Below are 12121 nucleotides of genomic sequence, written 5' to 3'. Positions count from 1 at the left end.
TGAGTCAGCAGGAAGTTTCACACACTGCCATAGTTTCTATGAAATTGGGCCATGTAAACACTGGGGCTCACCATTCACTGTCACCTATTTCACAATGCTATCCAAGATAGGTTTCGCTGCCATGACCCTTAAAACTCGATAGCTATCCTTTCGAAGTTATGCTGCATTGACTGGGCTAAATGATCTGTTTCTGTGCTGTGTATCCAGTGTAAACTACTTCAGAAACTTTTGCCACCAAATCTCGGCTGACACTCAGTGCAGTACTGAACGAGTGCTGCTTAGTCAGAGGTGCCATCTTTAGCTTGGAACGTTAAACCCTGCCTGCCATCTCAGGTCGAAATAAAAGGTCAGATGGTGTTGTCATCTGCCTTTAAGGGATTACAGCTGTTCATCACTAGAAAGGAAGTGTGTCATGCGATCCAGTTTTAGTTTCGCGTTTGCTTTCAAGCAGAGCACACACACAGGCAGCTCTGCTGATGATGTCTTCAAGCTTTATACCCGTGTGTATCTGTTCCCAGGTGCCTAGTCTCAATAAATGAACCCACAACCTGTTTACCCAGTCCCTTATGAGCGATTGATGCCTTTACATCATTATAAAAACATGACGCATGGTACTATATTCAAGTAGAGCAGGATGTTCTCCCTGCATTTGACCAATATTTATCTCTCAACCCTCTCAACCAACATCATAAGAATGCATTATCTGGTCATTATCACATTGCCATCTGTGGGAGGTTGCTGTGTGCAAATTTGCATTGCATTTCCTGCATTAAACAGTGACTAAACTTTCCAAGCACTTCATTAGCTGTAAAGGTTAGGACGTCCTGAGATCTACAGAGGTGCTATTTAAATGCGCGTTTTCTTTTTATTGTCCAGAGCCTTACACCAAGACTATGCCAGTTATTATTGGTCCCGGCAGTGCATGGTGTGAATCTGTTCCATTTGACCCTCATGCTCCCCTTTGTGAGAGTGTTGGTGCACATTCCCTAGTACTTCCCTAAAGTGTCTCTCCAGTGAGATGAGGTGGAGCGTCAGATGCTGGCTCTGTGTCAGCACATTCATGCTCACCATCACGCCTCCTCAGTAGATGGCCTAGAACTAAATGTGATAAAGGCTTGGAGGTGACAAATAACTGAGCCTAAATGTTCTCAAAGGTGTCTAGTTAAAGAGCAGGTATCGAGCTATACCTGATGCCCCTGATAGCGGACTGAATACAGAGTTGTCCAGCAGAAGCCAGCATGGAGATAATACCTAGTCAGGGCGATGCCTTGGAGATGTATACAGTTATGAGCTGTTAATAAACACTTAATATTCAGCCACACTAGCCTCCAGATCTCTTTGTGAGACACCAAACAAACCCTTACAACAATCCTGACCCTCAATCAACAACACAAAAAAAGCAGATCATCTGGTCATGATCACATTACATGTGGAAGTTTGCTGTGCACGTTTCCTACATTTCAACAGTGACTATACATCCCAATTACTCCACTGGCTGGAAAGCATTTTGAGTGCCCAAGCGCTATATAAATGTAAGTCTTTCTTTTTCTTTTTGTAATATTCAGCAGTGGTTTGATCCTAGACTGTGCTTAAAAAGGGATAATGTTTTAACCAAATATTTTCCTTTCGCCAGACTAATTGTCATTTTTTGCCCCCAGTATATCACTGACTGTAACCTCTGAAACTCAAGAACTGATGTGCAATGGCCTGGGTCCAATTTATTTCCTTCATTAAGGAAGTTACTTCATATTTTAGCCAGGTCTGTAAAAAGGTCAAGCTCAGAAGGCAACAGTCACTGTCTTAGAACCGCTGTATATTTGTGACTATAGATATTACTGGTCAAGAATCATGCTTCACTCACAGCAAAGCTTAAAGCAATTCCACATGACCATCACCATTTTTCAGCCCAATTTCCATCCTTCTAATTTCAAAATGATACCAGCAGACTCACTCAGAGCTAAAAATAAAAACTGTGCAGTACTAGGAATCAGAGAATACACATCAGATTTGCCAAGTTTAGTTGACAACATTGGCTCCTGCAGACTTAAAGATGACTCAGTCTCATCATTTATTCAGCATATGGGAGCTATTTATTGCCTTGAAGGCTCAGTGGCTCTGGCATATTTTGTTCATGCTATGTTCACCTAGTAATTCTGGAACTCCCTTCCAAACAGCACTGTGGGGTCAAGAAGGCAGCTCCCCACCACCTTCTCAAGGGCAATTAGGGATGGGCAATAAACGCTGGCCCAGCCAGTGATGCCCACATCCCGTGAAAGAATTTTTAAAATACACTTTGTGAAGCACCATCACCGGCATTTTATTTGAATTTATTATCGTAAATTGATCATTTGATTAATACCGCACATTGTACAAAGGAAAACCATTCAGTCTCAAGATTTATTTCATTGTTTTAAGATTTAATTGGAATATTTGCATAGGGTAAATCCAAACCGCCAAGCGATGTAAAATAGTTAAAATTTGACAGCAAATTCTTTACTAAAATTGTGATAGATGTGAAAATATCTGCTTGATTCTAAGGCAAGGACAAAAATCGTAGCAATGATTTTGTTTTTGTAACTTCATAGTCTTTCCTTTGAGAACAGTGTGAAGTGTTGAAAGGATTCAGAAGCTGAATAAAGATCTGACAGGCTGAAATGTGAATGTTGCTTTCTGAAGATTACCATCCCCACGCCAGTCGATAGGATTGTTAGTGTTGGTCCTATACAATGAGGACGTTTTCTGGGCTCTGACAACCCATTGGATGATGGGAAGCCATGCAGAGTCAGCAGAACCTGGATCCTGCACATTCTGGCTCAGAGCTGTGGCAAGTCTAAGCCAAGGGCTCGCTCCATTGCAAAAATACAACCAAACCATACATAGTGAAGATTTACACTCCACCCTAATGCAAACTCAAAAAAAATGCCATTGAATCAGAATGATTACAGTGTTATCACAACTTATTCAGCTACATTTTTAAAAATTCATTCACGGGATGTGGGTTTCGTGTCTGGGCCAGCATTTATTGCCCATCCCCAATTGCCCTTGAGAAGGTGGTGGTGGTGAGCTGCCACAGTGCTGTTAGGAAGAGAGTATAGGGTTTTGACCCAGTGACAGTGAAGGAAAAGCGATATATTTCCAAGTCAAGATGGTGAGTGGCTTGGAGGGGAACTTCCAGGTGGTGGCGTTCCCGTCTATCTACTGCCTTTGTCCTTCTAGGTGGTGGTGGTCGTGGGTTTGGAGGGTGCTGCCTTGGTGAATTCCTGCAGTGCATCTTGTAGCTGGTACACACTGCAGCCACTGTGCGTCGGTGGTGGAGGGAGTGAATGTTTGTGGATGTGGTGCCAATCAAGCAGATTGCTTTGTCCTGGACGGTGTCCAGCTTCTTCAGTGTTATAGGAGCTGCACTCATCCAGGCAAGTGGGGAGTGTTCCATCACATTCCTGACTTGTGCCTTGTAGATGGTGGACAAGCTTTGGGGAGTCAGGAGGTGAGTTGCTCGTCGCACCGCTCATAGCCTCTGACCTGCTCCTGTAGCTGCAGTATTTATATGGTTAGTCCAGTTCAGTTTCTGGTCAATGGTAACCCCCCAGGATGTTGATAGTGGGGGATTCAGTGATGGTAATGCCATTAAACATCAAGAGGCGATGGTTGGATTCTCTCTTGTTGGAAATGGTCATTGCCTGACACTTGAGTGGCGCAAATGTTACTTGCCACTTGTCAGCCCAGGCCTGGATATTGTCCAGGTCTTGCTGCATTTGGACATGGACTGCTTCAGTATCTGAGGAGTCGCGAATGGTGCTGAACATTGTGCAATCATCAGCGAACATCCCCACTTCTGACCTTATGATGGAAGGAAGGTCATTGATGAAACAGCTGAAGATGGTTGGGCTGAGGACACTACCCTGAGGAACTCCTGCAGTGATGTCCTGGAGCTGAGATGACTGACCTCCAACAACCACAACCATCTTCCTTTGTGCTAGGTATGACTCCAACCAGCGGAGAGTTTTCCGCCTGATTCCCATTGACTCCAGTTTTGCTGAGGCTCCTTTGATTGACTGATGCTTATTTAAACTTCTTAGTTGAACATAAGCAGAGATAGGTTGGTTATGTAATATTATGATGTGATGTACATGTATCTTAAGGGACATATCTTAAATTGCTATTCATGATTATCCACTAGAAGACAGGGTGTGGTGTCTAATCCCATGCATCTACAGACAGTACACAGTAGACCCACCAGGTCAGATGGGTACATAGCCTACCAGTGTCTGTATATAATCTTATCCTCAAATAATGAACCCATTTCATTTTTTACCAATCCTTGCTGTATGATTGGTATGATTACAATAAACAGAGGAACGCAACATATGAGAGCATATAGCAAGAACAGGCCAGATGGGCCAAAGGGCCTACCCCTGGTCATATTGATTTGAATCAATGACGTTATGTACAAACAAAGCATGACACCTAAAAATTCAGTGGTGACTTCAGATATGGCTTCCAAACATAAATTTGTCCAAAATAAAGATTTGACATAAAATTACTGCTACTGCAGTGTATCCACATTGTACAACCTACCTGTCACTGTATCCAGCCAGATAAATCTATCTATTGACCAGGAAGATATAGGCAGCAAGATATAGAGCCCAATCTGTTATGTGTAAGAAGATTCCTAGGGAAATTACTAAGGAAGGTTTCACAGAATCAGTCAATTGTAACAATATTACTAATCAGAAGCAAAATGGAGTCTTGGCAATGACTTGCATGTAGTGATCACATTATCTCCATGGGAAGTCCCTACTGGCCTAGAGTGTTGCAGAGCCAAACGAACCAGGATAGTCTAGGGATTGATTCCTGCTGAATCCTGAGTTAACTGATCTGTACCTGAGGGTCAGTATCCCGGGATGCCTGTGCAGAGCTCCCAATCCTAATCATTGTCTAGTGGTTTGCAGGAAAGTGTAGTGAGGGCAAGATCAGATTCAACAATTTCCATTGACGCAATACCTTAGCTTCGCAGGGGCTAACCCGATAAAAGTGGATTCAGGGACAAAAAAGGAGCAATTAGGAAAGTTAGGCAAGATCCTAAAGAGGATACCTGAATTAAATTGTGGGCGGATGTTACACATAGAGATTGTAATCCCCCAGCAAGTGTCTTTTTGGATGAGACATTAACTCAAGGCCTCAACTACCCTTTAAGTAGATGCAAAAGATCCCTTAAGGTACTATTCAAAGAAAAGCAGAGGATTTCACCCCGGAATCCTGGCCAATAATTACCCTTAAACCAAAAACAGATTATCTGGCCATTATCTCAGTAATGTGTGTGGGGCCTTACCATGTGCAAAGTAACTCTTGAATTTCCAATGGGAATAGATGGCCTGTATCTGGTAAGCTTCCCTCCCCCCAACCCCAACACAACACTAACCCGGTATGATCGTCCTCCCACCTTACAATCCAAAGGCCTCACCTTCAAACAGAAGCCCCCGCCTGAGCAGTGACCTCTCCCTCTCTCCCTCCTCTCTGCTCCCCAGCAGTGGCTTTTCAGCACAGGCTGTGCAATGGACCAAGCTCTTCAATCGAGCCAGTTACCGGCTGGGAAACAGAGGAAAGCATTTCAAACTAGGTTAAATCCTGCAGGATTCTCCATGTCAGCTGCTGAGTTTCCCAGCCATCCCTGCTCCGTCCCTGCCTCCTCTTATTTTTGGGACCAGCTTTTTGGGTTGGTGAACATTCAGCAGAACCCTATCCCCTAAATGAACTAGAACACTATTACTAAACCTTTTGCCTTAGGGAGCTGGGGAAGAATCGCCCAAAGTTATTTTTTTCCCAAAAATTGGCCACAGATTTCTTTCTCTGTTGCCTTTTGTCTCCCCAACAAAAGTTTGCCTTATCAGATGAGGTGAGCACTGAAGGGCCCAATTCTGACTCTTCTTTACATGCCTTTCAGTTTCAATAGCACAAACTCTTAGGGCAGAATTTTGCCCTTGATGGGCGGGAAGGCCCCACCAGCTCGGCGGCAGGCAGGCAACCGATCGCCGCCGCCGAAACGGGCCCCGCCGCCAGTTTAAGTGAGTGGGCCAATTAAGGCCCACCCAACGGGAAGCGCTATGCACTCCCTGTGCGGGCAGCGGGGGGATTCCCCAAATGCGAGAGTGCGCTCTTTCACGCATGCGCACGAAAGAGCGCACATCTCCCTGAGGCAAAGTGCTGCCTCAGGGAGATCGCTGAAAGGCTGTCAAATATAAAAAATAGAACAATAAAAAATTCATAAACATGTCCCCATCATGTGAAAATGTCACACGAGATGGGACATGTTAATGAAGTACACAAAACCTTTATTAAACGTTTTTAAATCCGATATCAAACCTCATCCGGCCACTGGATGAGGTTTGTAAAAAAAAATCACCTACCCGCCTGCCCGTTGGGCCCGTGCGCCGACCCGAAGTTCGCACGGGCCCCTCAAAACCCTGGTCGATTGGAGAGTTAATGGCCTTAACAAGGCCTTTAATTAATGGCGGGTGCGTGTCCCACTGCATAGCGCGCCCACCGACCGAAATATTGCGATGCCGCGCGCTGACGTCGGGACGCTTGCGCGACATTTTAAGCGCTGGCGTGTGGACTCCGCCACCCGCACACCAGCCAGAAGATTCAGTAGTCATTGTAAAATCTGTAGATGTTACAGGACCAGTGGAGCTGCCGCCATTACAGAGTGACTGGCAAGACTTTCCCATGTATCTTGGAGAAATGGTCATCACTGCCACACAAGCATTGGTTGATGAACATTTCAATACACCACATTATATTGGAAAAGTTAACAAACCCTTCATTTCGAGACCAGGAATGCAACCTTTAAATATTCAAGCAAATTATCTTTTTGAGGTAAGTAATGGTGGATCTGTGTCTCTCTGGGAATATTTAAAAGCAAGAGGAGCAAAATGCATTTGTTATTGAGGATCAAAGGAGGAATAAGGGTGTTTTGTTACTTCAATTTACAGTCATAGTGAGGCAGGGTTGGTTTTACACCAATACCAAACTTCAAAATGTAAACTGGGTGGTAAGGCCCAATCTGCAATTGGTATAGGAAGAGCCAAATTCTCTCCTCCAGGGAGTATCATCCTGTTTTGTGCCAAGTCGCCTCCTAACCTGGATTCAGATTGCATTCGCACCACTTACACTGCGTCGGTGAAAAGTGAATTCTATTTGTTCTGACTTTACAGCCGTGGTGTAATTGCACTCCCGATTCCATCAGCTTGTGTTTGGATATTAAAAATAAAAATCTAAAATCATTGTCATTTTTATTTTCCTGTGTTGTTAACGTTTTACGAACTTGAATCTGACTGAAGGCTGCACCAGATGGAATGGAATTTAAAGCGTTCAGCGCAGATGCCACGATTTGTTTTGATTATACCTGAGGCGGCCATTAAATTCTGTCATGTATAAAGTCTATGTTGACTTTGACTCGTAATAATTATAGATTTATGAGTGATCACCTCTAAACCATTAAACATCATTGCTGCTAATTTACACACTTTCAATGAAACTCTTCCCACCAAAATTACGTTGTATTATCTTCCGTTAGAATTAATTCCAATGGGAATGACTATTGGGCGTGGATTACGAGAACTAAGGCTTTTGGTGCTTGAGAGGATTCTGGATGAATCTTGCATGGAGCTCAGTGCATCCTGCATGATTCATTGACAGAAAACGGCAAGTTTGCTGCCTTTCACATTGTTGGAAATGTAATTGATTAGATGACCTGAGAGGGAGTTTATTTGTTGCCCCCTCCCAATATTATCCTTCACTTGCTTCTTTCTCAAAGGTAATAAGTTACAGTAGGATGCCAGCAGCTCTCTGACATTCTGCCCATTTAGCTTATCATTGACACAGGGTGGTAAACCAGGAAATTTTCAACCGTGTTTTTTTGTCATCCCCGGATTTAATGATTCCAATGCTCTCCTGGTTGGCCTCCCCTTTCCATGAACTTCAGTTCATCCAAATCTTTGGAGCCGGTCTCCTAACATTCTTCAAATCCTGCTCATCCATCTCCCTTGTCCTTGCTGACTTACATTGGCTCCCAGTCCTGCAATATCTCCAATTTAAAATTCCCACTCCTGTGTCCAAATCCTTTCATGGCCTCATCCTTCCTTATCTTTGTAACCTCCCCAACCCTGCAGTACATTTCCCCCCACCCAGCCCCCCACCCCACAGAACTCTCCGTTCACCCGATCATGCCAGATGTACAGCACTCCATGCCCGAGTCTCTGATCCAGGATCCCCTCATACAAAACTCTGGACCAGAAGCAAGATCTAGAATGTAATCCATCCTCAGACCTCACAACTGTCAGATTCTAGTGAAAGAAAATACAAATGTAACTTTGTTGCCTCTTGCACAACCCTCCTAATTTTGCTAAATGTGTCGATGGACATCTAGGCTCTATGAATTATCTCCCTCAGCCCTTCCATTTCTTCTCCTCTCACGGCTCCTTTAAGACCCTTTATAAAGAACCACCTCCTTGACCAAGAAATGAGCCAAAGAGTTTCCACTCTCACACAAAGCTTCTGTGGCCTTTTGAGTGCATTGGTGGACTGAACTCTGACCAGCTTAGCAATTGTCACTAGTGAGAGCTTGAAAGGGTCCAGCTGCATAAAGGCTCAATGCTGCCGTGATTGTCACAGTTGCTGACAGGGCATTTCCTGTGCTTCAGCCAGATCAGTCTCCAATAGGCAACATTATACAGTTCATGCCGCCCTTTGATAAGTGGAGGGGGCAGAGGTTGATTTACACAGATGTGTCCAAACAGGTGTGCCGGGATCTGAACATCTGCTTCCTTGAACATGAGACACCTAAGTAGCGCAGGCAGCTGTGTCTCTCCCTTCTAACTGAACTCCACTCCCTCCTCCAAATCTAGACCAGCCTTCTGCAGGATGGAACGACCATGCCGAGAGGATTGGAGCTGAGGTCAGCGACTGGAGGCAGCGACAACCCAAAGGAGACCAGGAAACCAGCAGCAAACAGCAGCAAAAAGAATGGCCCAGGCTTTGTTGCCAAAATAGTGGTGAGTTAAATGGAGCTCATCTTTATTAATGTGTAAACCCTCCAGCAGTTTGTGGTGATTCATAATTCACAGGTACCTCTCCCTCACCACAAGTTGCTGAATGATTTACACTGCTCCACTGCGAGACTTATGAACAAAACAGTTCGCCCTCAATCCCCCCTGGGAGTTTTGTGAAGTTGCTGCTTCTGTGTATGAATAGCCAATTAAACTCACCGCAGAAAAGTTAGGGCTGGCATTTCTAAACTTGGCGATTCCAAAGCTCTCCCAGCCGGTGTCCCATATTCCACCCTCCATAAACTTCAGCTCATCCAAAACTCTGTTGCCCATATCCTAACTCACACTAAGTCCCATTCACCCGTCAGTCCTGTCACCGCTGATCTATATTGCCTGCAGATTAAGCAATCCATTGATTTTAAAATTCTCATCCTTGTTTTCAAATCCCTCCATGGCCTTGACCGTCCTTATTTCCTCCTTCCGTACAACCCTCTAATGCGGGGCATACAGTCTGTCTGCCTGACACCAGAATCCTGAAGCGACAGTTCTACTCAGAAATCAGTCTCACAGGAGGCTCCCAGGAGGACAACAGGACCACTTTCGGGATGTACTCGAAGTGTCCCTGAAGAGATCCAACATCCTTGTCGATTCTTGGGAGCGCCTGGCTTGTGACCAGTTAATGAAAAATGCTCATTCAGGAAGGCAACAAAGACACTGAGGGACTTTGTCGGGAACGTGCAGAGGCGAAGCTGAGACATCGGAGGGAGAGCACAGACCTCCAAACAACCCCATCCACCCAACCCTTCAAGCACCACCTGCCCCACCTGTGGCAGAGTCTGCAGATCAGACATTGGGCTTATCCGCCACCTCAGACTCTTCAAAATGAGGCGGAAGCAAGTCATCCTCGATCCCGAGGGACTGCCCAAGAAGAAAACGACAAAATTCCCGCCTCAGAGAGCTACCAGACAATCTGATTGGCCAGCAGCTCTCTCGTCCCTGCAGCGCCAGAAGCTGCAGTGGACAGGGCTGGGACCGCAAGGAGTCCCAGAGCCTAAGTCCCAGGAGTCCAGCACCAGATAAGTTTTGGGGGTCTCAGGGCGGGGAGTTTAAGTGAGGCCTGGGGGGATGGACAGAGGCGGATTGGGGTGCCAGTGGAGAGGCAGGGCGGAGATGGAGGGGACCTGTGGTGGCTGGAGCTTATGGGGAGAACACCTGATGTTAAAAGGGGGGCTCCTGATGGAGGCGTCCCACCCCCTTCCCACCCAAGGCCTGAACCATGTTTATTTTCAAGCTTCCTCCATACCTGGGGACTCTTCCTGCCAACCTGAAGCTGAGGCTGGGCAGGTAATGGCCCTTAAGTGGTCAATAATTGGTCACTTAAACATAGAAACATAGACAATAGGAGCAGGAGTAGGCCATTCGGCCCTTCGAGCTTGCTCCACCATTCATTATGATCATCGCTGATCATCCAACTCAATAGCCTGCTCCTGCTTTCTCCCCATATCCTTTGATCCTTTTAACCCCAAGAGCTACAGCTAACTCTTTCTTGATAACATACAATGTTTTGGCCTCGACTACTTTCTGTGGTAGCGAATTCCACGGGCTCACCACTCTCTGGGTGAAGAAATTTCTCCTCATCTCAGTCCTAAATGGTCTACCCCATATCCTCAGACTGTGACGCCTGGTTCTGGACTCCCCACCATCAGGAACATCCTTCCTACATCTACCCTGTCTAGTCCTGTTAGAATTTTGTAGGTTTCTATGAGATCCCCCCTCATTCTTCTGAACTCCAGCGAATATAATCCTAACCGACTCAATCTTTCCTCATATGTCAGTCCCGCCATCCCAGGAATCAGTCTGGTAAACCTTCGCTGCACTCCCTCTACAGCAAGAACATCCTTCCTCAGATAAGGAGACCAAAACTGCACACAATATTCCAAGTGTGGTCTCACCAAGGCCCTGTATAATTGCAGCAAGACATCCCTGCTCCTGTACTCAAATCCTCTCGCTATGAAGACTAACATACCATTTGCCTTCTTAACCACCTCCTGCACCTGCATGCTTACCTTCAGTGACTGGTGTACAAGGACACCCAGGTCTCGTTGCACATTCCCCTCTCTCGATGTATAGCCATTCAGATAATAATCTGCCTTCCTGTTTTTGCTACCAAAGTGGATAACCTCACATTTATCCACATTATACTGCATCTGCCATGCATTTGCCCACTCGCTCAGCTTGTCCAAATCACACTGAAGCATCTCTGCATCCTCCTCACGGCTCACCCTCCGTAAGGCCCTCAATTGGGGCAAGGGTGGGTGGACCGGCCTAGGGCTCACCCGCTCCAGCATGTAATGGCGGAGAGGTCAGGGCAGGCAGGAACCCAGCAGGAAGCCCATCCAAGGAATTTTACACTCACCCCCCCTCCCCACGTAGAAACCCACCAGTGGGGGAGTATAAAATTCTGCCCCCCCATTTCACACAAATATTTTAACAATAGCATAAAGGAGGAAAAATCTGACTCTGACCCGATTTTCCGGCCCTGTCCATTCACTTCCGGTGGGACCAGAAGGCGGTGCTGGGAAATTCCAGCCTTTGTTTTTAACCCAATGCGCATCTTTGGTTTGAACGCTGGAATTTTGGACAGAGCTGAGAGAGGTCATATGGAACCAAAGGGCCGATTTGAGCAATGGGACACTCAGTGTCCACCCAGGGCAAAACCGGGCAACTGGGCAAAGGGCCATGCTCTCCGTTCTGTGGTCGTGACATTTTGACAATGTTTTTCAGGAGCCATTTTGAGGGTTAGTGTGGTCCATGACTAACTACCTCCTACCCCTTTGTACGCTGCTCACTAGTAAGGCACAGACTTTTCTAAGCTCCATGCTGTTCGCTATTGACCTGTTTGTTCTTAAAGCCAGGACTGGCTATTTTTATGGATTTTTTTTTTGATTTCCTGTATTATGCCTCCTCACCTTCTCCCACTCCAGGGAATTGGGCCAGAATTTTTCCCTCACCAGGTGGGCTCGACAGGAGCGGGTGGGGGCGGTTGGGAAGCCAACCACCATCCGCGATCAGTT

Source organism: Cetorhinus maximus, chromosome 26, assembly GCF_964194155.1.
Source record: "Cetorhinus maximus chromosome 26, sCetMax3.hap1.1, whole genome shotgun sequence".
NCBI lineage: Eukaryota > Metazoa > Chordata > Chondrichthyes > Lamniformes > Cetorhinidae > Cetorhinus > Cetorhinus maximus.
This window is presented reverse-complemented; position numbering follows the sequence as displayed.